Source organism: Cupressus sempervirens, chromosome 5, assembly GCF_028749045.1.
Source record: "Cupressus sempervirens isolate cs-2001-9-10 chromosome 5, ASM2874904v1, whole genome shotgun sequence".
NCBI lineage: Eukaryota > Viridiplantae > Streptophyta > Pinopsida > Cupressales > Cupressaceae > Cupressus > Cupressus sempervirens.
Window position 1 is genome coordinate 220,009,926 of NC_143122.1, and position 25,535 is coordinate 220,035,460.

The 25,535-nt window shown below is 32.7% G+C and overlaps 1 pseudogene; it reads left to right on the top strand.

Annotated features, from left to right (window-relative positions):
* The window catches only part of LOC149555223 (acyltransferase GLAUCE-like), a 60,233-nt pseudogene extending 49,979 nt beyond the window's left edge, over window positions 1-10,254 (top strand).
* The last annotated feature ends 15,281 nt before the right edge of the window (window positions 10,255-25,535 follow it).

Genomic DNA, 25,535 nt, shown 5'->3' on the forward strand with positions numbered 1-25,535 from the left:
CTATACACTAAAACCTCAAAATGAAGTGCAACCAATGTATTACAACTCTATAACAGTATCAATTTTTTTACACATAGCATTTATTCATGTACATGATAGCACAGAGGATCGCAAAAAGGTATTAAGAGAGCATCACTTCTAAATCAATGATGATCAAAGTGATTCATCAGAGTTTGTACAAGGATTTTTTAGAGTTTTCTATGAAAAATTGAGGGAATGGGATGTAAGATACAATCAACACATTATATGGTTAGATAATTGCATGACATAATTAAGGAATACAAGGACATTCTATTGGTTGACTAGGATTCATGTGATAAGTGGAGTACAACATTTTTGGAATTTCACTAAGGTAGAACATGGAAATACAGATCATGATGGTGTTGAAGTATGTGAAAAAAGAGCCATTAGTATAGAGGAATTAAAGTACAAAGATGGTGCAATACAATAAAATACTAAAACAATTTTCCAATGGTGCAATTCTACCATGAGACCAGGCAATATAGGTAAGTCTAAAGTTTCTCAAAAATTATGGTTTATACTTGAATGTAATGTAATAAAAATTTGTAAGATTATTGTGCACTTACAAGATCAAGTGAGATGCATTCACTTCAAAGTTGAAATGCAATGTTAGTACCTATTCATACTAGAAATATTGCATTCTTTTTCTCTTCTTGTATGCATCATTTATGGGATGAAAGTGAATCAAAAGAGTGGGTTGACCAATGGTCTTGTAGACCTTTGCATCCAATTGATTCATATCAAATTACTAAGACACTGCAACTCAACTAGATTGAAGTGTCAACAAATTTTGAGTATGTACATGACCTAGTTGAACTAGGTACTAAGATATCAATTTAATAATTGGTTAAAATAAATTACTTTCAATTTTAGCATTAACTTATCCTTCTATATAATTTAGGTCATTTATATGTAGTTATTGTGTATGAGAATAATGATGAAGGAATAGATTATTTTCTATGTTGGTTCATTGAGCCCAAAAAGAAACTTACACCTATGGTTATTGATGGTTAGGATATTGAGTACCCAATAGGATCCATCGTTGTGATAGGCAAATAGCTTAAAAGGTAGTATATTTTTGTCCCCTACCATGAAGATATCTTTGTAAGAATTTGGCTTAGGCCAAAATTCACTGAAGAACTAAAGAACTCAACACAAGAACACAGTAGACCAAAATAGACAGAGTATGATCAAAATGATGATATTCATTCAATAACTGGTTGAGAGTACACTAGGAGTGCCTATATATAAAGGCCTCATAAGAGCTTCTATAAGACATAGAAGTTAGCATCATGATATGTCATACAACCAGGCACATGTCCACCAGATATGGGTTATCCTCCATTAAACATAGGATTAAGTGTGATGATGTGAGGATAAGCCTACAATGGTGTAGCACACAAATCAATGGTGTAGACAACATGTGCTAAATGAGTGTGGATAACTATGTTGTCAACATGACAACTCAGTGAATGATGCATACTCTTGTGTTGTAGACACCATATGCATAATCAGATTTGCGTAACTCAGTGAGAGTACACAAATTCCTAAGTGTCTCACCTAAAATAATAATAAAATAATGCAAACTAATTAAATAATGCATTAACCTAAGTAAACTTAAGTAAGTGTAATAAGTAAATACTTATTTACACCAACAATATTTAAGTCAACTTTTCATGTATAGTGTATCAATTTTTACTTTGAAATTATCTTAAAAATTAGATGTAGTTACCCTATCAAGAATTCTGGTTATTTGAGGATTTTGAGATAGAGAGACATATTCTTCATTACTCTAACCTTATTGTTACAACAAGTGTTCAATTTATATAGTATCATGGTACACCTCTTAACAATAAGTTGTGGAAAGTATGTGAATTTGATCAAGAGCATTGAATAATAAGGGTTAGAGCTGATCCAAAAGGTTCCCTTGGTAGATTGTCTACTATATAGCTAAATCATTCTAGATATGGTAGAACAATTTTGAAAAAATTGTAAATATGTTATGCTAAATGTTGCAACTTTGCAAAGATGTGCATATATAGATTCCAAATTTTGTATATAAAAAGAGAAGACATGTAACATGTGCATATTTATATGTCATATTTTGTATAAAACTTTGATAAGAGATGCCACATGTGGATATTTGGATGCCAATTTTGTATATAAAACTGATAAGAGATATCAATATTGTACATTATTTTTATAAATTTATGCATTGAATTTACTATTATGGTTATAAATTTGGCTCTTTAACTCCTTTTTATGGGTTTGATGATAATGCCTCCTTAAGAAAATATTCAATTATCTTCAACTTATATGGATTTAGATGGTTGTGCTCTTGCATTTTTCTCCCAACTTTCCCAAAGCACTAGGAAAATTAATTATAGATTTGGATACCCATTTTGCTTCTTTACAACATATAAAAAGCTTGGATGGGTTGTTTTGAACCATTTCCTTGCTATCACACTATGACACCCCTTTTAAGGCTTAAAATAGGGCACTTTTACAAAGAAACTACTCTTTATCCTTAACCCCTAAGTCCTTAACTTTATACAATACCTACTTAGGTTTCAAACCATAGATTTAGTAGGTTTAAAGTTCCGTTGGCCTTTTTTACATTCCCAACCATCAACTCCTAACCACTTGCTCCTAAAAAGTAGGGCCTTGTACAAATTCACTCTCCAATCACTTTTAAAACTGATTATTTAAATGTACACCTTCAATTCAACATATATAATCAACATCAACTCAAAAATGTACCACTTGATAAGGAATACAATTATTGGTGTACTGTTGCATAAAATGTACACCCTCCAAAAATGCTTTCTCATGGTGTACATGCCTCAATCCTTCTTTGTCACATATCTCTAAGATCATGTGAGGTATTGATGAAATATTAGTTGCTATAGGATCACTTTGTCTAGGCCTAGAAAAATTTATCTTAGTATTTAGAGATTCAACTTTGATTGGATTTTGCATTCCTTTCTTGTCTAATGCCAAAAGTTGCAATGTTGCTTAGTTCAAATGAGCAAGGTTGTGTATATTTCAAACTGTTGGTCCTAGGATTGAATTGTTTGCACTATTAGCTCTAGTTGCTCAGGTTTAGCCTAGGACCAACCTTAATAAAGCCACAATGTACCTTAGATTCTATCAATCACACTGAATGGAAGTGTCCCTAAGAGTCCCTAAGCACCATTGGGTTGTGATATTTGATCAGGAATTTCTATTAGATTGTCGTGACTGATCAAGAAAGTACTGTACATACTTCATAAATTAAATTTTTTTGGGCCCTATTTTAACAATATTTTTGGTTCACATGTAATTATTAATTATAACCCTAAAGAAATAAAAATACTTATATAAAACAGCGTAGGGTTAGGCATTGTTTCATAATTGTGATGTGAAATTGGTTCTTGTGGTGGTATTGAGTTGTAAGGGATTATAGATTGTAATCAGGATATAATGATTGGATCATAATAATATCAAACTTACTATTTGGTGGAGGTAACCTAGGGATTGGGTGAACCATGTTAAATATTGGTGTCTTGTGTTATTTTTGGTGTGATCTATTATTTTCTATTATTGGTTATATTTGCATGTAATTTTTATTTCTATCTATGGTTTAATCATAACAATTTCTTTGAGTTTGTGTAAGGTATTGAAAAATTGGAAGGTGTTATAGGATTGCACTATCAAGGCCTACAACAACCTATCTCATTTTTAGAATTTTAAAACTTTGTTTGGATTTTACATCCCTTTCTTACCTAATAACCAAAGTTACAGTATTGCTTAGTTCAAATGAGCAAGGTTGTGCCTATTTCAAACTGTTTGTCCTATGATCAAATAATTTTGTCCATTAGCTTTGATTAGTAGGGTTTAGGCTAGGACTAACCTCATTTAAGCCACAAAATGTATCACATGCTATCAACCACACTAAATGAAAGCCTCCTTAAGGGTCTCTAAGAATGATCGAGCTGCAAATTTTGACTGGGCGTTTCTCTTAGATCGTGTCAGGTATTGACAAATAGTTAGGTGTTATGGGATTGTATTGTCTAGGCATACAATAAAATATCTAAGTTTTTAGAGATTAAACTTTGTTTGGATTTGGAATCCCTTTCTCACCTAATACCAAAAGTTGTAATGTTGCTTAGTTCTTGAAAATGAGCAAGGTCATGTATATTTCAAATTATTGGTCCTATGATCAAATTGTCTACTTCGTTAACTCTAGTTGATCAAGTTTAGGCTAGGACCAAGATTTTTTTAGCCACAATATCCCTAGGATGCTATCAATGACACTTAACAAAAGCACCCTTAAGGGTCTCTAAGAACCATTAGGATTTGATCTTTGAGTAATAATTTCTTTGAGCTTGTGCAAGGTATTGAAAAATTGTTAGGTGTTATAGGATCATGTTGTCTAGGCCTACAATAACCTATCTATATTTTAAAGATTTGACTCTGTTTGGATTTGGCATCCCTTTCTCACCTAATGCCAAAAGTTGCAATGTTGCTCAGTTCAAATAAGAAAGGTTGTATACATTTCAAATCATTCATCTTAGGATTGAATCATCTACTCCATTAGCTTTGGTTGGTTAGGTTTAGGCTAGGATCAACCTCATTTAAGCCATAATGTACCTAGGATGACATTGACCAAATTGAGCAAAGTGTCCATAAGGGTCTCTAAGCACCATTGGGTTACAATATTTGAGTGGGGATCTCTTTCAGCTTGTGTGATATATTGATGAAACATCAAGTTATACAGGATCGCATTGTCTAGGTCTACAAAAAACTATGCTTATTTTAATTCAACTTCATTTGGATTGGCATCCCTTTCTTGCCTAATGCTAAAAGTTGTAATGTTGGTTAGTTCAAATGACCAAGGTTGTGTATAATTCAAACCATTTGGTTGGTTGGGTTTAGGTTAGGACCAACCTCATTACAACCACAATGTCCCTTGGATGCTGTTGACCACACTAAATAGAAGTGTCCCTAAGGGTCTCTAAGCACCATTAGGCTACAATCTTTGATCGGGCATTTTTGTAAGCTGATTTTAGGATTGAAAAATTGTTAGGTGTTGTAAGATCATGTTGTCTAGGCCTACAACAACCTATCTCAATTTATATAATTTCAACTTTTTTTGGATTTGGCATCCCTTTCTCACCTATTGCCAAAAGTTACAATGTTGCTCAGTTCAAATGAGCAAGCTTGTGTATATTTAAAACCATTGGTCCTAGGATTGAATTGTATACTCCATTATCTTTGGTTGGTTGAGTTTAGGCTAGGACCAACTTTGTTTGAACTGTAACATCCCTTTGATGGTATTGACTACACTGAATGGAAGCATCCCTAAGGTTCTCTAAGAACTTTGGGGTTGTGATCTTTGACACAAATACAAAAAACATGACATATTTTAAATTTTCATGTCTTATTACATCAAAATACTTGTGACATATGAGTTTGATTAATTGCAATAAAATAAGATGAAATACAAGTTTGCATGCACACACACTAAACATATTGGATGGAAATCCAAGTTTAATGTATATCAAAATGAATAATATATTGTGTCATATCAATCATATACTTACAAAAAGATGTTATGTAAAGTTGAATATATATAATACAAAAGTCAAATATATGTCAATGCCATGTAATGACCACAACTACATATGTGTATCACTATCAATATTTATGACTATGAATGATCATCAAAATTGAGGCTCTTTGATGTAGTTTGTGTCTTGCCAGTTGTCAGTAGAAGAAAAAATAAAATACTATATCAAATATCTTATCTATAAGTAATATGAAAATAGCTAGAAATTGGGTTCTAAATTGTGGATACTTGATATTTTCATTACCTCAACCCTTTTTCCAAGAGTTGGACTGAATGGTAATGGCAATGGGTTCCTTTGTCAATAGGTGGGACTCTTAACAAAATGATGAGGTAGAATGATAGTAGGGGAAACAACTACCAATGAATCAATACTCATGGGGTACACACCATCGATAAATTAGTGCTTGTATGAGGCATAACCTACATGGTAAGCAATTAAATGTTAGAATTATAAATTGGCATTAGGGATTCCAAATAGAGTTAAAAAATTAAAAATGTACTACAACCTAAGCTATACCTCCTGTGCTAGTATGAGACAAGCTATATGGTAAGCAATAAAAGATTAGAATTATAGAGTGGCATTAGGGATTCCAAATAGAGTCTAAAAAAATGTATGGCAATTGAGCTAGATCTCCCGTAAAAGTAGGAGGTACAACCACTGATGAATTGGTGTTGGTATTAGGCACAACCTATATGGGAAGTGATAAATCATTATAGAGTGGATTAGAGATTCCAAATAGAGTAAAAAAAAATGTACTATAGCTTGAGCTAGATCTCCCATGCTAGCATGAGGCACAACCACTAATGATTCACTATTGGTATGAGGCATAGCCTATATGATAAGTGATAAAATATTTGAATTTTAGATTAGGCATTAGGTATTTCTATCACACACACACACAAGAAATCTAAATTGAGATTACAAGAGGGCTTCAACTAAGAATCTACATACATACCTCTAGCCTATGTTGTGCTTGACCCTATCTTTGATGCTTTGGACTCCTAACAAAATGAAATGGGAAAGGATTTGTATGAAGTCTCAAAGAGTTTTGCAATAGAAAAAAGATAAATAAAACATGTTAATAAGCCAAATTATTGTTAATTACTATAAAACTAAAGAAAAAAAAGATGTACTCATTTGTAAATGCAATTGTTTAATATGTATATAGAAAAAATGCATACTATAACCTAAAATTTATGAGAAGAAAAATATGAAATTTTAGGTCTTCCATTACCCCAACATTGATAGTCTCAGGTGCATTTATCAACTCTACAAAACTCCATTGTTTCTACATATATTCAACAAACAATTCAACACCTATTCATCAATATTGAGTACATGTATATATATTCTTTTATAATAAATTTTAAAATATAAAATTGAATTTTATTTAATTCCTTTTTTTGTTTGGTTTTTCTTGTTGATTTCCTTCCCTTTCCTCTAGATCTTGAGATATGTGGAGTAACCTAAGAAAAAACAAATATAACATAAGAGGAATCAATAAGACACATGATGAGTTCAATTGAAATTATAAACATGATTGGTGGATAAAAGTACAAAGTTGTGTCACCTTTTTGGTTGATTTATTAGAATGACTATATTTGAGTATTTCTATCTAAAAATCAATTTTGTTGAAACATATTATCTAGAAAAATTCATTCTAGATAAGATATATATGGCCTCACACTTTTCCAATCAAAAATGTCTATTAAATGCATGTTTTGTACTAGTTTGTATCCAATTACTAATGAAATAAAATTATTTTAGAAATGTGGCATTCCAATAACTCTTACTCTTTTTTATGATATATTTTTAACAACATATAAACACCATTTTGTAGAGCTTAGAGTCAAGACTATTCTCAGTTAAAGTTTATACTATTTTAATTAGTTATAGTATATTATAATAATAAAATTCTATATCCATGTTTTAACACTCAAAAAAATGTCAATTTTGAGAAAGCAAAAAAAATTTAATCTTATGAAAAAAAATAAAACATTATATGATGTTCTAGAGGAGAGATTCCTCTTCTAGAATGTATAATTTTTCTCCTAGTTAGAATAGATTTGTTTTGAAAAATCTGGTCGGAGATGAAAACTATCAATTACATGTGAGTTGAAAAAATTGAATCATTATAAAATAGAAAATATAGGTTTAAAGATGATTTTTAAAAAATTTGTTCTAGCCATATATGTTATCTATAACATAGTCTAAAATCAAAGGGAAATAATTGTAGTTTCATATAGTTTTGTGAGGGGAACTAGACCCCTAATTTTCAATGTTTTCTAACAGCAAAAAAATTATCTATAAAAATTAGGAAAATATATCAATTCTTATTCCAGATAATTATTAAAAATTATAATCCTAAACTTCATGTTTACACATTTCATTAGTTTACTTCATTTTCAAATTCAAAATAATAATACTAGTTTTATGTCACTCAATGTGAATAGTTATACTTTTGTTAGCCTTTTCCTTTACAAAAGGGTGACACAGGTTTGTGTTTTTACCTAGGTGTGTAAGGTATGATATTGCATACCACTCAAGGCCAAAGTTAATCGTAGAAAGTATGACATCATCAACTTGATAAATTTCAACCTTCGACAAACCCTATAAAATAGTAAAGAGTATTGTTATAAATGTGAGATAATGTTTTAAATGGAAAGAAGGCACAATAACAACAAGAAGATCATAGGATGGTAAGAAGACACAAGAAGGACTTGAAGGATGAGATTGGAAGCATAGTTGAACGATAGGAAAAATTTTGGCTCAAAAAGGCTACAAGGCCTAAATTGAAAACAAAGAGATTGGGAAGGAAAAGAGATATGTGAATGAACTTTTGGCACCTTGTCAAAAAAAGAAAAGTGTAGATTCATGATCACCACACTCCCTCAAGACACCCTATGTGATATGGAGGTTCTTTGATGGGGATGGGTATATGGAGGATGAACTCATGAGACTCATTAGATGGAGTTTGGGCATGCTAGGAGCAAGAGATGTGGATGGAAATTGGATGGATTTAATTAATTTAGATGGGTTTCAATTATGGTAGGAGATGGGAGAGGATTTATAAGAGGGGTTTAAATAATGGTAGGAAATGGAGGAGTATCTATAAGTGGGTTGGATGAAAGAGGGATGATGGTTATGGGACATGGAAGATGACTGATGAGTCCAGGAGATGGAATGATTTCAGCATGGTATAAACTTCACATGATGTAATTAGATGATATGTCCTCATCAACTTAACTTGGACATGGATATTCTACTGGCTTCCTTGTAAGACATCTTAGAGACTGGGTGTTCATTGTAAAACAATTAAGAAACAACATTAAGGGAGCTTCGTGTTGTTAGTGTATACCAATTAAGGAACATTATTTCAGAGCCAATGTATTATTGTACTTTTAATAATATTGAAAAAAATTTACCTCAAGTGGCTCTCCTAGCCTCACACCTCTATAAAAATGAGTACTATGTTGTGATCTTATACCACTTTTTGCACCCTGAATTGCATATTGTTCACATATCAATATAGACTTCTCTATAAAATAAAAGTATTTACTTCTATGATATTTAGGTAATTAAATAACATCATGTCAAAAATCATGAAGTTCATCAAATGGGGTTTGGGTAATTCTATGATAAAGAGATGTGGATGGGAATTGGATGGATTTGATGAATTGGAGTATTTCAATGATGTTAGGAGATGGAATATGATTTATAAGAGGGGTTTAAATAATTGTAGATAATGGTAGATAATCTATAAGTGGATTTGATGCAAGATGGATGATAGTTATGGGACATGGAAGGGGAATGATGAGTGTGAGAGGTGGAAAGGTTTCAGTATGCTAGAAACTTCACATGATGTAATTAGATGGGATATCCTTGTTAACTTAACTTGGACATGGATATTCTATTGGCTTCCTGGTAAAACTTCTTAGAGACTAGGTGTTCGTTCTAAAAAAATTAAGAAGCAACATTTAAGGACCTTTGTGTTGTTAGTGTCATACCAATTAAGAAATAAAATTTCAAAGCCAATGTATTATTGTACTTTTGAGAATATTTAATTTATTGATTTACCTCAGGTGTTCTTGCACCTAGCCTCACACCTTTAGTAGAACGAGTACTCTATGGTGTTCGCATACTAATTGTTGCACCCTACATTGCATATTATTCACATATCAATCTGTAGTGCTCTATTAAAAAAAAAAAATTACTTTTACAATATTTAGGTAATTAATTAATATCATGTCAAAAATCAAATAAAAAACCTACCTCTCCTATCCATTAAATACCATCATCATCAAATCATCTATGAGTGTGAAATTCTCACCTATGTATGAATAACAAGTATGCCAATACTGTACGCATGGATGAGATGACACTCGATCTTGAGACACCTCAATATCCATCCCATGACACATGCACTAATTTTTTTTTTTTAAAATGATTATTAGGTCCTAAAGACTATAATTATGCATCTGATGATGATGCAGGTGGCACAAACAAGGATGACATTGGTGGTGCAAGTGACAGAAGTAGGGATTACAATGGTGGTGCAGTTGATGCTGATAGAGTTGTTGTAGGATGTGATGATCCTAAAGGAATATCTGATGATGGTTGAGGTTCCATAGGTGATGATGATGGAACTATCATAGGCTATGATAACCCTAAAGCTACATTTGATGATGGTCAAGCTGTCGCAGGTGACGGTAAAAAACCTAACAGTGAGCCATGCTCAATGATAATATCTATCAATGATGTAGCTCCATGAAGAGTCTACAAATAAATAGACCTCTTTATAATTTATGTGACCACAACATGAGGCATTATTTTTTGTGTTTTACATCACCCCTCATGTTATGGTACCACCCTATGAGCCATAGGTATATCCTACACAAAGCCTCTCCCTTTACCCTGGAACTCATGGATGTCATAGTAATTTAACTTCTCACTAAAGATGAACTCACAGTATAGCTTTCTCAAAAAATATAAAGGCACCTCATAATTATTACATGGTGGTAGGTCAAATACCATATACTACCTATCCCAAAAACATGATCCCATCCTAGTATTAGTATACTAATGAATAGGAAAAGTTTTTTTTGTGTATAATGGGGAGTTTCTAGATATAGGATTAGTGAAAAGAGAACATATAGTACATTTCTTTATGTCCTTATCTTTCACTTGTTGATATGATAAACCATTGACATAAAATACATGACACCTATTCCTCCCTGTACCCCAGTTTGTAACCTCCTAGACACTTCATTCATATTTTGGGCCATTTGCTTACATATATTTGCTAGGGTTGAGTGGTGAGAAAGTGTAGATAACTGCAACCTATTGACCATTTATGTAACATAAGCACTCTTTTGTGTAGAGTGATTTATGAGGTCCTCTTGTGTAGTATCTAAATGATGTCATAGTATGTGTGGAGGGTTTATAGACAATGATGGTTGTTGAACAAGAATATTGAGTGGAGGATTTTGTAGCTATGTCACTATGGGTGGAAGGCTTTGTGTTTATGTCACAATGGGAGGAGTATTTTGTGGTTGTATCACTATGGGTGGAGGGTTTGATTGTGTAGGAGGTAGTCTTTCATCTCTCCCTCATTTTCTTGGAATCATTAATGCATTTGATATTAAAAAATTAAAGAAACAACTACAAATTATGAAACCACATTATAAACTATGATGGAAAAATACATAAACAACAAGGAGAATGAAGACATACGTCTTTAGTGGGGTACCATGTATGTTTTTTTTTTAAAACCACTTTTCCTTAAAAACTCATTTGGGTTTTGCCTTCTTCCTCTCCAATCCACACCACTATTTTTGTTTAAGAGTATAAAAATGTTCAAACATGGGCCAAAAAAAATTAATGTTTCCCAAAAGTTGACCAGGTCTTAAGAAACCCAATTGGGTTATTGAAAACCTGATCATGTTATTGAGATTTTTTTGTTAGGTGTCCACATTTTTGTACACGAACTTAGTGCACTCACCCTATGTACTTATGAGTTTGATTATGTTGTTTGAAATTGTTAGAAATTAAATTAGTACATCTAGACCTAAGGACAACTATTTCACCACCACCACTCCCCCCCACCTCTTGCCTCTCAGTTATTCTAATAATTCTAAGATATGTTACCATAATGGCAAGTGGTAGCTATGAAATGTTTCATGTGGATGAGTTGTAATATGATAGCAGAAATATAACTAATTCCATAGCACAAACTATCAAAATTTCAAGTTGATTTGATTTATTCTTTGAAGTAGATCTTTGAGAGCATAGGGCTCTTTCTTGCATTAATTGGCAATGTTTGACTAAAAACTCAATTTTATTATATCTATTTTTCCTTCTATTAAAATAGTATTGAACATAAAATAATAAAAATAAATTTAATCTAGTTTACTTTAATAATAAATATATTTAAAATATACATGTCATTTATATCTCTTTTCAAGTATTCTAAAATTATATATATGTATGTATGTATGTATGTATGTATACACACACACACACACACACACACACACACACACACACACACACACACACACACACACATACATATATGTATGTATGTATACATACATATATATATATATATGTATGTATGTATACATATATACATATATATACATACATACATACATATATATATGTATATAGATACATATGTATGTATGTATACATACATACAAATATGTGTATATATATACCCATATTTGTATGTATGTATGTATACATACATACATATGTATCTATATACATATATATATGTATGTATGTATGCATACATACATATATTTATATAAATATATGTATGTATGTATGCATACATACATATATTTATATAAATATATGTATGTATGCATACATACATACATATATATATGTATATAGATACATATGTATGTATGTATACATACATACCTACATATATATATGTATATATATATATACATATATATACATACATACATATATACATATATATACATATATATATGTAGGTATGTATGTATACATACATACATACATATCTATATAGGTACATATATATTTATATGTATATATGTGTATACAAATACATATACATATATATATATATATATATATGTATATATATATGTATATATATGTATATATGTATATATATATGTATACATACATACATACATACATACATACATACATACATACATACATACATACATACATACATACATACATACATACATACATACATACATATATATATATATATATATATATATATATATATATATATATATATATATATATATATTGTATCATTTTTAATTGGAAGCACTTCCAACTTCATAAGTTTAGCACCTTCTTTTAGTGCATTTATCGTGATAGACTTGCATTTAGGATGTATTATGCACTTGATTCCTTCATTCTAGGTGAAGTTAGGGTTAGGATATCAAGGATTCTCCTTAATTTCTCTCATCTATGGCTCTATTTTACAGGTAGGACTTAGGAATAGGTTCCCATGGCATTCTTCATATTCATCATAGGATTTTCTACCTATTTCTAGCACTCTATCCTATTCTAATATCATTTCTAGGTCTTTGGGCATCCCAAGGACCTCCTATTTCTTATTCTAGTCAGATCGAGACCCTTAGGTCAAGGTTGAGGTTGACCCTAACCTAGGTTAGAGTCGATTTGTGCTTATCCTTCTTTAAAATTTGATCCCCCCTTTTCAAATTTTGGTCTTAGAGGGCCCTGAAATTAGTGATGGGCTTTTAGATCTAAATGCAGAAGGGTTTTAATTTAAAATTCATTTAATTATTTTCCCTCCTTAGTTGGTTATTGTGACAAGGCCATAATTTGAGGTAAAATTTGAATTATGGTTCCTCACATTACTCTAGGAGCCTCACCTTGAAACCTCTATATAAAGCCTCTTATCTATATTCATTTAAAAACAAGAAGTCATGAGAAGCATGGAAGTGATGGTGAAATGAAGATGCAAGAGAAGAAAGCCATTATTGATATAAAGCAGTTTTGTGAATAGACCATTGTGAACACCTATTTGGAGCAAGAGATATTTTATCTCCCTTGATCCACCATGAGCAATATTCAACCATTCAAAGATACAATCATGAGGTAGCAATTAGGGATTATCAGTTTGGTAGGAGTACTTTAGCCTAGGGGGCTTGGTATGCTTTCTTATCTTATTCAAATATATAATTTACTTCCTCATACATATTCATACTAGGGTTTCAATCTAGAGGATTAGATCTTGGCATTACAAATTCAATACACACATATTCTATTACAATTAGCTATTTGTGGAGGTGGAGATCATCAAAATGGGGGTTTGACTAAGGAAAAACATTATATAGCAACCCCAAAACACCATTTTTAGATATATAAAATTGTTGTTTCGAGAATCAAAGTGCAGATCTGAGTACCTTTTTTGGAAAAATATTGGGATCTATAAAAAAAATTTATGGTGGAGTTTTTGTGTCAAGGATGACCTTCAGTGAGGGTAAGATTGTGCCCCGCTATCTGGGTCAAAGTCGACTTGCTTCTAGAAATACTAGCCCTAGATCTGGTTGTAGAATTTCCTAAGATTGTACATGGGCATTAGAAAATAGGTATTTCAAAATCAATTCAATCATGAGTTATGTATCTTATCTTATCTAATTTTAGGTATTTCCCAAATTTACATTACTTATTTAATTTCAACTCAAAATATAATGAATAGTGAAAAATGTTAGATGCATTGTTAAAATTCCATTTTTCACCTATTCATATACATACATACATACATACATATGTATATATATGTATGTGTATGTATGTGTATATATTGTTAGATTATGGTGACTGATTGGGAAAGTATTGTACATACTCCATAATTAGTGGGGTTCGGAGCATCGCCCAAATTTTTTTTTTGTGGGTACTATTCGTAGATTTTCCACTAAAGTTATGGCTAATTTATGGCTGACATGTTATAACCCTAAAGAAAATTAATACTTGTATAAAAGGGTTTAGGGTTGGGTATTTTCATTATGTTGTGATGTGAAATTGCTTCTTGCAGTGGTAATGAGCTGTAAGGGATTACAGACTGTAATCAGGTTGTAATTATTGGATTGTAATAAGATTGGACTTGCTGTTTGGTGGAAGTAGCCCAAGGATTGGGTGAACCATGTTAAATCTTGGTGCCTTGTGTTCATTTCTATGTGATCTATTATTTTATGTTATTGGTTATATTTGCATGTAGTTTTTATTTTTGTTTGTGGTTTATCCTATCAAGTGGTATCAGAGTGAGGTTGTCTTTCAGTTATCCTTCGTAGGAAAGTCTCATGGTTAAGTGGGAGTCTCACGGTTGAGTGGGAGCGATGGCAGATGAGGGTAAGCTGAGGGTTGACAGGTTTAATGGGTAGAACTTCTAGTTATGGAAGATGCAAATGGAAGATTATCTATATCAAAATGATTTACGGAAGCCATTGGAAGGAAAAGCCAAGAATTAGGGATCTATGTTAGATGCTAAATGGGATCTTTTGGGCAAAAAGGCACTTGGAAGCATTCAATTATGCCTGGCACCATCGATGGTATTTAATATTAAAAAAGCAAAGATGACAGAAGAGTTGATGAAAACCCTAGCAACACTATATGAAAAGCCCTCCACTTCAAACAAGGTATTTCTCATGAAGCATTTATTTAATATAAAAATGGCAGAAGGTGGATCTGTTGTAGATCATTTAAATGAGTTTAATACTATTACTAGTCAGTTATCTTCTGTGGGTATCAACTTTGATGAAGAAATTAGGGCTCTCTTGATTTTGTGTTCTTTGCCTGAAAGTTGGAATGGCTTGGTAATGGCTGTGAGTAATTCTATTCTTGGATCTAATACCCTAAAATATGATGATGTGATTGGTGTTGTTTTGAGTGAGGAAACTCATAGGAAATCCTCAGGTGGATCTACATCGGGAAGTGCTTTGAATGCACAAAGTAGGGGCAGAACAACTGAGAGAGGAAGTAACTCTAGAAATTGTGAGAAATCAAGAGGAAAGTCAAAGGGGAAGAGGTCTCAATCGAGAGGACCAAATGACTGCTGGTACTGTGGGAAAAAAGGGCACAAAAAGAAAGATTGCTAGAATTGAAAGAAAATTGAAAGAGATAAATCAAATGGAGACAAGGAGGAAAATGTGGTAAGTAACAAATCCAAAGAGGATGCTTTGCTTCTGTCTTTAGAAAGTGTTGATGATTCATGGGTTTTAGATTCTAGTGCTTCATTTCATCCTACACCTCATAGAGGTTATTTCATTGAGTATGTCCAAGGGGATTTTGGGCTTTTTTATTTGGGGGATAATGAACCCTATCAAATTGTTGGAAAGGGAAAATTAAGATTAAGTTGCAGAATGAGAATCATTGGCTACTACATGAGGTAAGACATGTTCCAAGGCTGAGTATGAATTTAATTTCAGCGGGGCAACTTGGTGATGAGGGTTGTGTAGTTACTTTTAATGATAAAAATTGGAAGGTTTCAAAAGGTTCCCTTGTAGTAGAAAAATGTGTGAAAGTAGGTACCTTATATCTTTGTATAGGTCATATTGTTCCTTCTACTTTGATTGTTTTAGAGAAAAATGAATGTTCAGGAACAATTGTTGCAGTTGAGCAGGGAGAACAAATAGCTGATGTAGATTCTGATACAACACTATGGAACAACAAACTTGGGCGCATGAGTGAGAAAGGTATGAAAGTACTTCATTCAAAGAAAGTTTTACTAGGTCCGAAATGTGTTAATATGGATTTCTATGAAAGTTGTGTGTATGGAAAACAAAATAGAGTGAGTTTTGTAAAGACTAGGAAGGAAAACAAAAGGGAGAAATTAGAGCTTGTGCATACAGATGTATAGGGACTAGATTAGGTATCTTCCCTTGGTGGCTTTCATTATTATGTTACATTTATTGATGACACAACTAGAAAAGTATGGGTTTATTTCCTTAGACAGAAATCTGATGTATTTCAAACTATTAAGAAATGGAAATGCTTGGTTGAAAATGAGACTAGTAAGAAATTAAAATGTCTCAGATCTAATAATGGTGGTGAGTATTGTAGTCATGAATTTGAAGATTATTGCTCCACTAATGGTATTCATAGATAGAAAATTGTTCCAAGGACTCCATAGGAAAATGGAGTGCACAAGGAGCATGAGGTTGCATGTTGGGTTGCCCTTACACATGTGGGCAGAGGCTATCAATACTATAGTATATTTAATTAATAGAGGTTCGTCTACTCCTTTTGGCTATGGTATTCCAAAGGAGGCATGGACTGGTAAGAAGGTGAGTTATTCTTTTCTCATGACCTTCAATTGTGAAGCTTTTGCTCATATAGACTCTGACAATAGAACCAAGCTAGAAGCTAAATCAAAGAAATGTGTTTTTGTTGGATATGGCATTAATGAATTTGGTTATAGGCTTTGGGATTTTGAAAATCATAAAATTGTAAGAAGCTGGGATGTCATATTCAATGAGAAAGTGTTGTATAAAGATTTGTTGCAGCAACATGAGAAGAAAGAAGATGATTATGTAGTGCTAGATGATACTCCAAAAGCTGATGTTCCAGCCATTCCTCATGATGTGCAACAACCGCAACAACAAATACCACACACACTAGTGAATGTTAGATGTTCAACAAGGCAAATTAGACCTCCACAAAGATTTTCCCCCTCTTTGTATTCTATTTTACTTACTGATGTTGGTGAACCTGAAAGTTATGATGAAGCTATGCAGGTGGATACTAAGATTCAATGGGAGTCTACAATGAAAGATGAAATGGACTCTTTGCTAAAGAATAAAACATGGGATTTGCGCAAGTTGCCTGATGGTAAAAAGGCTTTATAGAATAAGTGTTTTTATAGGTTGAAAGAAGAGGAAGGAGATAAGAAAAGATTTAAGGCCAGGTTAGTTGTAAAAGGATTTGGACAGAAAAAGGAAATTGATTTTGATGAGATATTTTCTCTTGTTGTTAAAATGACTTCTATCCATACTATTTTAAGTCTTGTGGTTACTGAAGATTTGAACTTAGAGCAGCTAGATGTTAAAATAGCCTTCCTTCATGGTGATTTGGATGAAAAAATATATATGGCTCAGCCATAGGGATTTGAGGTCAAAGGTAAGGAGAACTTAGTGTGCAAATTGAAGAAAAGTTTATATGGCTTGAAGCAAGCACCTCGGCAATGGTATCTAAAATTTGACAAGTTTATGCATGAGCATGGATATAATAGGTGTCATTCAGATTACTGTGTTTATTTTAAGAGGTTGGATGATGATAGCTATGTTATTTTATGTTTAAATGTTGATGATATGCTTGTAGCTGGGTCTAACATGGATCATATTAAGGGGCTAAAACACCAATCAGCACATGCATTTTCTATGAAGGATTTGCGGGTAGACAAACAAATCCTTGGTATGAAGATTTGCTGAGATAGGAAGAATATAACATTAATGCTATCTCAGGCTGATTATGTTGAGAAGGTGTTGCAATGTTTCTCTATGGAGAATGCTAAAGCTATCACCAAACCTTTACCTGATCATTTGAAGTTGACTAAGGAGATGTGTCTTAAGACATAGGAAGAGGAGGATAGGATGTCCAAGGTACCATATGCTTCAACTGTAGGAAGCTTGATGTATGTTATGGTATGCACTAGGCTAGATATTGCACATGCAGTGGGAGTCATTAGCAGGTATATGAGTCATCCAAGATTTGAGCATTGGAATACTATCAAGTGGATTCTCAGATATTTGAGACGAACATCCAATAAGTGTTTACACTTTGGGGGCTCTACTACTGATTTACAGGGCTATGTTGACTTAGATTTTGCAGGAGATATTGATAATAGGTAGAGTACTATAGGTTATGTCTTTACTATTGGTGGGGCTACCAAGAGCTAGGTTTCTAGGTTATAGAAGATTAATACTCTATCCACTACAGAGGTAGAGTATGTTGCTGCTATAGAGGCAGCCAAGGAGATGATATGGCTTTAGTTCTTCTTAGAAGAATTGGGATATCCTCGAAAGGATAATTATTTGTTCATAGATAGTTAGAGTGCCATTCATCTTGCCAAGAATCCAACTCTTCATTCTAAGACCAAACACATATAGTTGCGGTACCATTTTATTTGATCAATTTTGGAGGATGGACAATTAAAGCTAGAGAAGATACATAGAAATGACAATCCAGCAGACATGTTGACAAAGGTTGTAACAAGAGAGAATCTGAAATCCTCTTTAGCTTCATTTGGTCTTCTAGACTGATCATAAATAAAATAACAGTGGAGTCTAGGGTGGTTTGATCCTATGGGATCCCCATGTGGTAGTGGTATTACTATAGGATCAGTCTCCAAGTGGGAAATTGTTGTTTAGCGTAGAGCCTAATCAGTCCCCAAGTGGGAGATTGTTAGATTATGGTGACTGATTAGGAAAGTAATGTACTATTCATAGATTCACCATTCATAGATTCACCACTAAAGTTATGGCTAATTTATGGCTGACATGTTATACAACTAAAGTGGTTTAATACTTATATAAAAGGGTTTAGGGTTGGGTATTTTCATTATGTTGTGATGTGAAATTGCTTCTTGCAGCAATGTTGAGCTGTAACAGATTATGGAATGTAACCAGGTTGTAATTACTAGATTGTAATAAGGTCAAAATTGTTGTTTGGTGGACGTAGCCAAGGGATTGGGTGAACCACTTTAAATCTTGGTGCCTTGTGTTCATTTCTGTGTGATCTATTATTTTATGTTATTGGTTATATTTGCATGTAGTTTTTATTTTTGTCCATGGTTTATCTTAACATATATATATATATATATATATATATATATATATATATATATGAGTGTATATATGTGTGTATGTGTATATAAATATATGTATATATGTATATGTATATGTATATATATATAAATATAAATATATACATATATATACATACATATACATATATGTATATATACACATACATACATATGTGTTAGAAATCTAATTGAAATACTATCAAAGAGGGAGATTGTTGATAAAGAGTGTTTTCAATCATTTTTTTGTCATTGATGTCAAACCAACTATTTTTTAGAATGACTAATTCTTATAAGATCCAAGTACTATCACTTAGTTGATTGATGAAGAGGATTTAATCATCAAGATGTAACAAGAGTACCTAAGGGAAAAGTCGAGTTATGGTTTTGTAATAAAGTGCAAGGATCAATTAAGACAATAGTTAAATGATGTATTGATGTATTGATAATAGAATTGAAGATACAGATGTTCGCCACACTTAGAATCATTGGAGGAATAAGTTGTAACAAGGTTGACTACAAAGCTTAAACTAAGTTCATTAGTGAGTGCCAAGCAAGCAAGTTCAAGTAGAGCAAATTTTTAGTTAGTGCCGAGAAAATGGAAAATCTAGTGTATGCTGAGTGATACAGAAGGAGCTAAGTGTGTTTCATGTGCCAAGAAAAGTAATAGGTGTCAAGTATCAGAAAACTTAGTGGATGTCGAGTGAATCCATAGTAGGTGCTGAGCATCACTAAAATGTAGTTGATGTCGAGTAACATAATATGTACTAAGCACCAAAATTTCAATAGTGTCAAGCTAGTGTATTATTGGTAAACTCAAAGATTCAAAAAATCTAAGTTGATAAGTTTTTTATCTTGAATTTTGTGAACCAATTGGAGGATAAGGATGATGAGCTAATGGCACATAACTTTATGTAAACTATTTTTGAGCAAATTCAAGAGGATTTTTCATGATGTTTGTAGAAGGAACAAGATATGGGTTAGATTCGATGAATCCTACCTAATCAATATGAACTAAAATTAAAGGAGGGAAGAATCAAGCAAGAAAAGTAATTAAAAACTTCTATTTAAGGAGTCACAGGCCAAGAAGTAAGAGTTTTTTGGGTGCCAAATTGCAAAGTAGTTGAAAGGTGTTAAGAAGAAGACATCAAGAAGAAGAAAGAATAGAGCATAGAGACTCTGCTTCAATGAGTGGTTAGAAAGAAGATTGCATTGGTATATCAAGCATGGAGACTCAAGGAGACAAAGCTTGAGAGGAGGACAAGCTATCAGAATTGAAGAGATTAAAATCTAGGCAAATGTTGTGAGCTGAATAGAGATTTGAAATTTGTAAGATAAGTTGTGAATTGTAATCAGGTCAAAACCCTTATTATTACTCTCTAGCAATTGTATCAGTTAGGGTAAAATCCTATGAACTGAGGTTGGTTTAACAACCATTTTTAAATTCTTTAATAGGGTGACATTCCAAGTGAATGTTCTAAAGTCCTCTAACTAGGCCCACTTCGAATAGGGTGGTTAAATCCTTTAACTAGGTCACATTTAATAGTATGTTGTAGCCTTTAATAGGGTAGGCCTTTCATAGGGCATCACTTTAAAGGAGTGAGAATTGAGTAGCATGATACTAGTGGTTTTTCCCAAATTAGGTTTCTATGTAAATCACTATGTCATGTGTCGATCGTTCATGTGTTATGATTGCATATTGATTTATAGTAACTTGCTAACCAGAAAAGATTAAGCTTGGATTAATGAACAATTTAATAGGCTCATTTTAGTTAATGAAAAAGTTTTAATTGGACATTTGGACCTTGAATAATTGATTCACCCACCCTCTTAGTTATTCTAAAGCATTTCTAACCATTGGTATCAGAGCCATCTACTAATTTAGTTTAAAGGTACTAGAAGTGGGAAGATCAAGATGTCTAAAAGAGAAGTTCCCAAGCTCAACAAAGATAACTTCATTGCATGGAAAAGCCTAATGAAACTACCCCTTGGATCAATAGGTAACTATGCAAAAAGCTCAATTGGAGTGTAAGATGTAGATCCAGCTAGAGCCCTTACTGCAAATGATTTGAACAAAAGGAAGAAGCATAATTAGGCGATGCTGGAGATTGCCTCTGCACTCAACTATGCTGAATTTGATGACATCAAAGGATGTGATTCTACATTCAATATGTGGAAAGCCATATCAAATATCTATGGAAGAGATTAGAATGTTCAAAGAGCAAAAAGAGAAAGCCTTAGAGGAAATTTTATGACATGAAAATAGAGGAAGGTGAGAATGTTGCTCAGTATGGCTCTAAAATGAAAGAAATGGTAAGTGCAATAAGAAGTTTGGGTGGTCATTTGGAAGATGACACTGTCAATAGAAAATACTTAAGAAATTTACTCCCCATATATGCTATTAGAGTTTTATCCATCCAAGAATTAAGGTGTTCTAGAAAACACACTAACCTTTGTAGGTATAGTGGGAAGACTTACTGCATTTGAATTGTCCAACCTTGATAACTATAGACCTGAGAATCTTGAAACTACTTTCAAGGGAAAGCTAACATTGAAAGACACTAAGGAGGTGAAATAAAAGAAGAAGAGTAGAAAAGGAAAACATGTATCCAGTGACAACACCATAGATGAGGAAGATGTGGAACAATTGAAAGCATTATTGGATAGGAGATTTCATAGAGGCAAAGGTAAATTCAAAGGTAAGCTACCTATCATTTGTTTCAATTGCAATAAAGTAGGACATATTGGTGCAAGGTGTACACAAAAGAAGAACTACAAAGAAGGAAACAAGTACAAGAACAAAAGAGAAGATGATAGCAGAGATTACAAGGACAAAGGAAAAAGATGCTACATTGTTGAAGAAGATTCAAATGAGAATGATGATGAAGTAGTCTATGTAGGCATCAAGGATGAATTAGATGAAGATGGAGCAACAACATTGGTAACCTATGTGAACAAGAATGAAAAATGGATCATAGATAGTGGATGCTCACATCACATGACAAGAGACAAAAGTAAGTTTATTACCTTTACTCAATATGATGGAAATAGTGTTAGATTTGGAAATGATGCTCCATGTCAAATGAACTAAAAAGGTTCTATTAAACTTACAGAGAAAATTTCATGTGATAATGTATACTATGTTGAAGAATTGAACTATAATTTGCTTAGTGTGTCACAGTAAAGTAATGTAGGTTGAAAAGTAGAATTTGGAAACAAAATTGCCAAAATCTATGATGCTGATGGAAATCCGATAGGAAAAGGTGAACAAACTAGGAGTAATCTATTTCACCTAGATATGGAAGATGAAACCTATCTCATTATTAGACTTGATGATGTGTGGTTATGACATAAAAGGCTATGTCATGTTAATTTTGACAATCTGATTAACATTAGCAAAAATAGGAAAGTCAGAGGTTTTCCCAAGCTAAAGAAGCCTAAAAATACAATGTACAAACAATGTCAACTAGGAAAGATGACCAAGTCAAGTTTCAAAAGAAAAACTTACACTTACAAAGAAGTATTAGATTTAGTGCATACTAACTTATGTGGCCCAATAGAAGTAGAAAGCTACCAAACAAATAGATACATAATGCTATTTGTGGATGACTACTCTAGGATGATGACTGCCATGTTCTTAAAGCAAAAATTTGATGCATTTCAAATGCTTAAGTGGTATTTGGCTAGCATTGAGAAGGAAAGAGGAAAGAGTCTGAAGAGCCTAAGATCAGACTGAGGAGGAGAGTTTACATCAAAATAATTTGAGATATTTTGCAATGATAAAGGTATCAAAAGGCAAACATCAGCACCTAGGACTCCAACATAGAATGGCATTGTAGAAAGAAAGAATAGATCAGTAATAGACTATGCTAGAACATTAATGATGGAGAAAAATATTGCTCTGAAGTACTGGAGAGAAGCTATAAGTACTACTATTTACACCCTGAATCAAGTACAAGTCAAGAAAGGTAAAAATGCAACACCTTTTTTGAATTATGGTATGATCACTCGCCTAATGTAAAACATTTCGAAGTGTTTGGTTGCAAATTTTATATTCTTAAATATACTAGAAATGGCAAGTTTGATGCAAAGAGTGATGAAGGCATATTCCTTGGATACTCCACTAGAAGTAAAGCATATAAGTGTTTGAATACTAACATTAACAAGATTGTGGAGAGTGCAAATGTAAATTTTGATGAGCATGAAAAAGTCCAAGTTGATGAATCCAAAATATGAGAAGATTATGGATCTTTTGTATACTTCTATGAAGGAATGCCAACTAAAGATGATGCTACCAATCAAGTTGGGAATCAACAACTAATCTTAGTAGCAGTCGAGTCATAGCCAGTGAATGTCAAGTTGCATTCAAAAGATGAGTTGTAGAATGATGAAAGTGCACATTATGATTCTAAAATTAGTGCACATGGAAGAGATAATGAAATACTAGAAAGTGAGTTGCAAATTGATTTTGAAGCTAAAGGACTAAACATGGAAAGAAGGATAGAACCAAGACTATCCAAGTATGTGAGAAGACATCACCCTATAGAACAAATCATTGGAGACAAGGATGCAAGACCAATGACAAGGACCATGCTAAGGAATGAATCATGTCTATTGAACAAGATTGAGGCCAAAATAGTGAAAGATACACTATAAGATGATAATTACCATAAAGTTGTGGAATTGGAGATAGATCAAATTAAGAGGAAAAAAAACTTGGACCCTAGTTCCAAGACCAACTGATAAAAATGTAATTGATACCAAATGGGTCTTTAGGAAAAAACTCTATGAGAATGGTGAGATAACAAGAAACAAGGCCAGACTAGTCTAAAAAGGCTATGCACAAGAAGAAAGACTGAACTATGGGGAAACATTTGCTCCTACTGCAAGAATGGAAGGAGTAAGACACTACTTGCATATGCTGCTTATAGAGATTTCAAAGTCTACCAAATGGATGTAAAGTTTTCTTTTCTAAATGGAATACTAGAAGAAGAAGTCTACATAGAATAACTAGAGGGATTTAATGATGAAATTGAAAAGGATATAGTTTTCAAATTGCGTAAAGCACTCTATGGTTTGAAGCAAGCACCTAGAGCATGGTATGAGAGACTGCACAAATACCATTTGAAGATAGGATTTGAAAGAACATATGACAACAAAAATCTATACATGAAGGAAGAAAAAGGTAAAGATATTTTAATATCTAAAATCTTTGTTGATGATATTATATTTGAAGGAAAAGATGTTCTATGCAAGAATTTTGCTGATCAAATGAAACATGAGTTTGAGATGTCAATGTTTGGAGAAATCAAATTCTTTGTTGGATTGCAAGTACATCAACTAAAGCATGGAATATTTGTGACTTAATCAATATACATCAAGGAGATACTCAAGACATTTGAATTAGAAGACTCAAAACTAGTTAGTACACTAATGGTAACAGGACATAAGTTATCCAAGAATGATGAGTCAACTGAAGTGAATCAGACATTGTATAGATCAATGATTGGAAAGTTGTAGTATGTTGTGCATAGTAGACCAAACATTGCATTAGCTGTAGAAATAGTGGCAATATTTTCTACAAATCTAGGAGAAAATCATCTGATGGTAGTAAAGAGAATACTAAGGTACTTAAAAGGAACTGATGATTTTGGTTTGTACTACAAAAAAAGTGAAAAGTTTGAGTTGAAAGCCTACACTAATGTAGGTTGGGGAGGTAATATTGATGATAAAAAAAGCACCAGTGGAGGAAAAAATTTCTTAGGTAAAAGACTGATTACTTGGGCCAACAAAAAGAAAAGTTGTACTTCATAGTCTACAATAGAGGCTAAATATGTTGCTTCTGCTATCAACTACACTAATATTGTATGGATAAAACATCTATTGCAAGGTATGAAAGAAGAGGTAATTGAACCTGTGATACTCTATTGTGATAATACAAGTTCCATCAACATATCAAAGAATCTTGTGATGCATTCCAAAACAATGCATATTGCAATTAAATATCACTATGTAAGAGAATTGGTGGAAGACAAGTAGGTAAGGATGGAATATGTTAGTTCAAA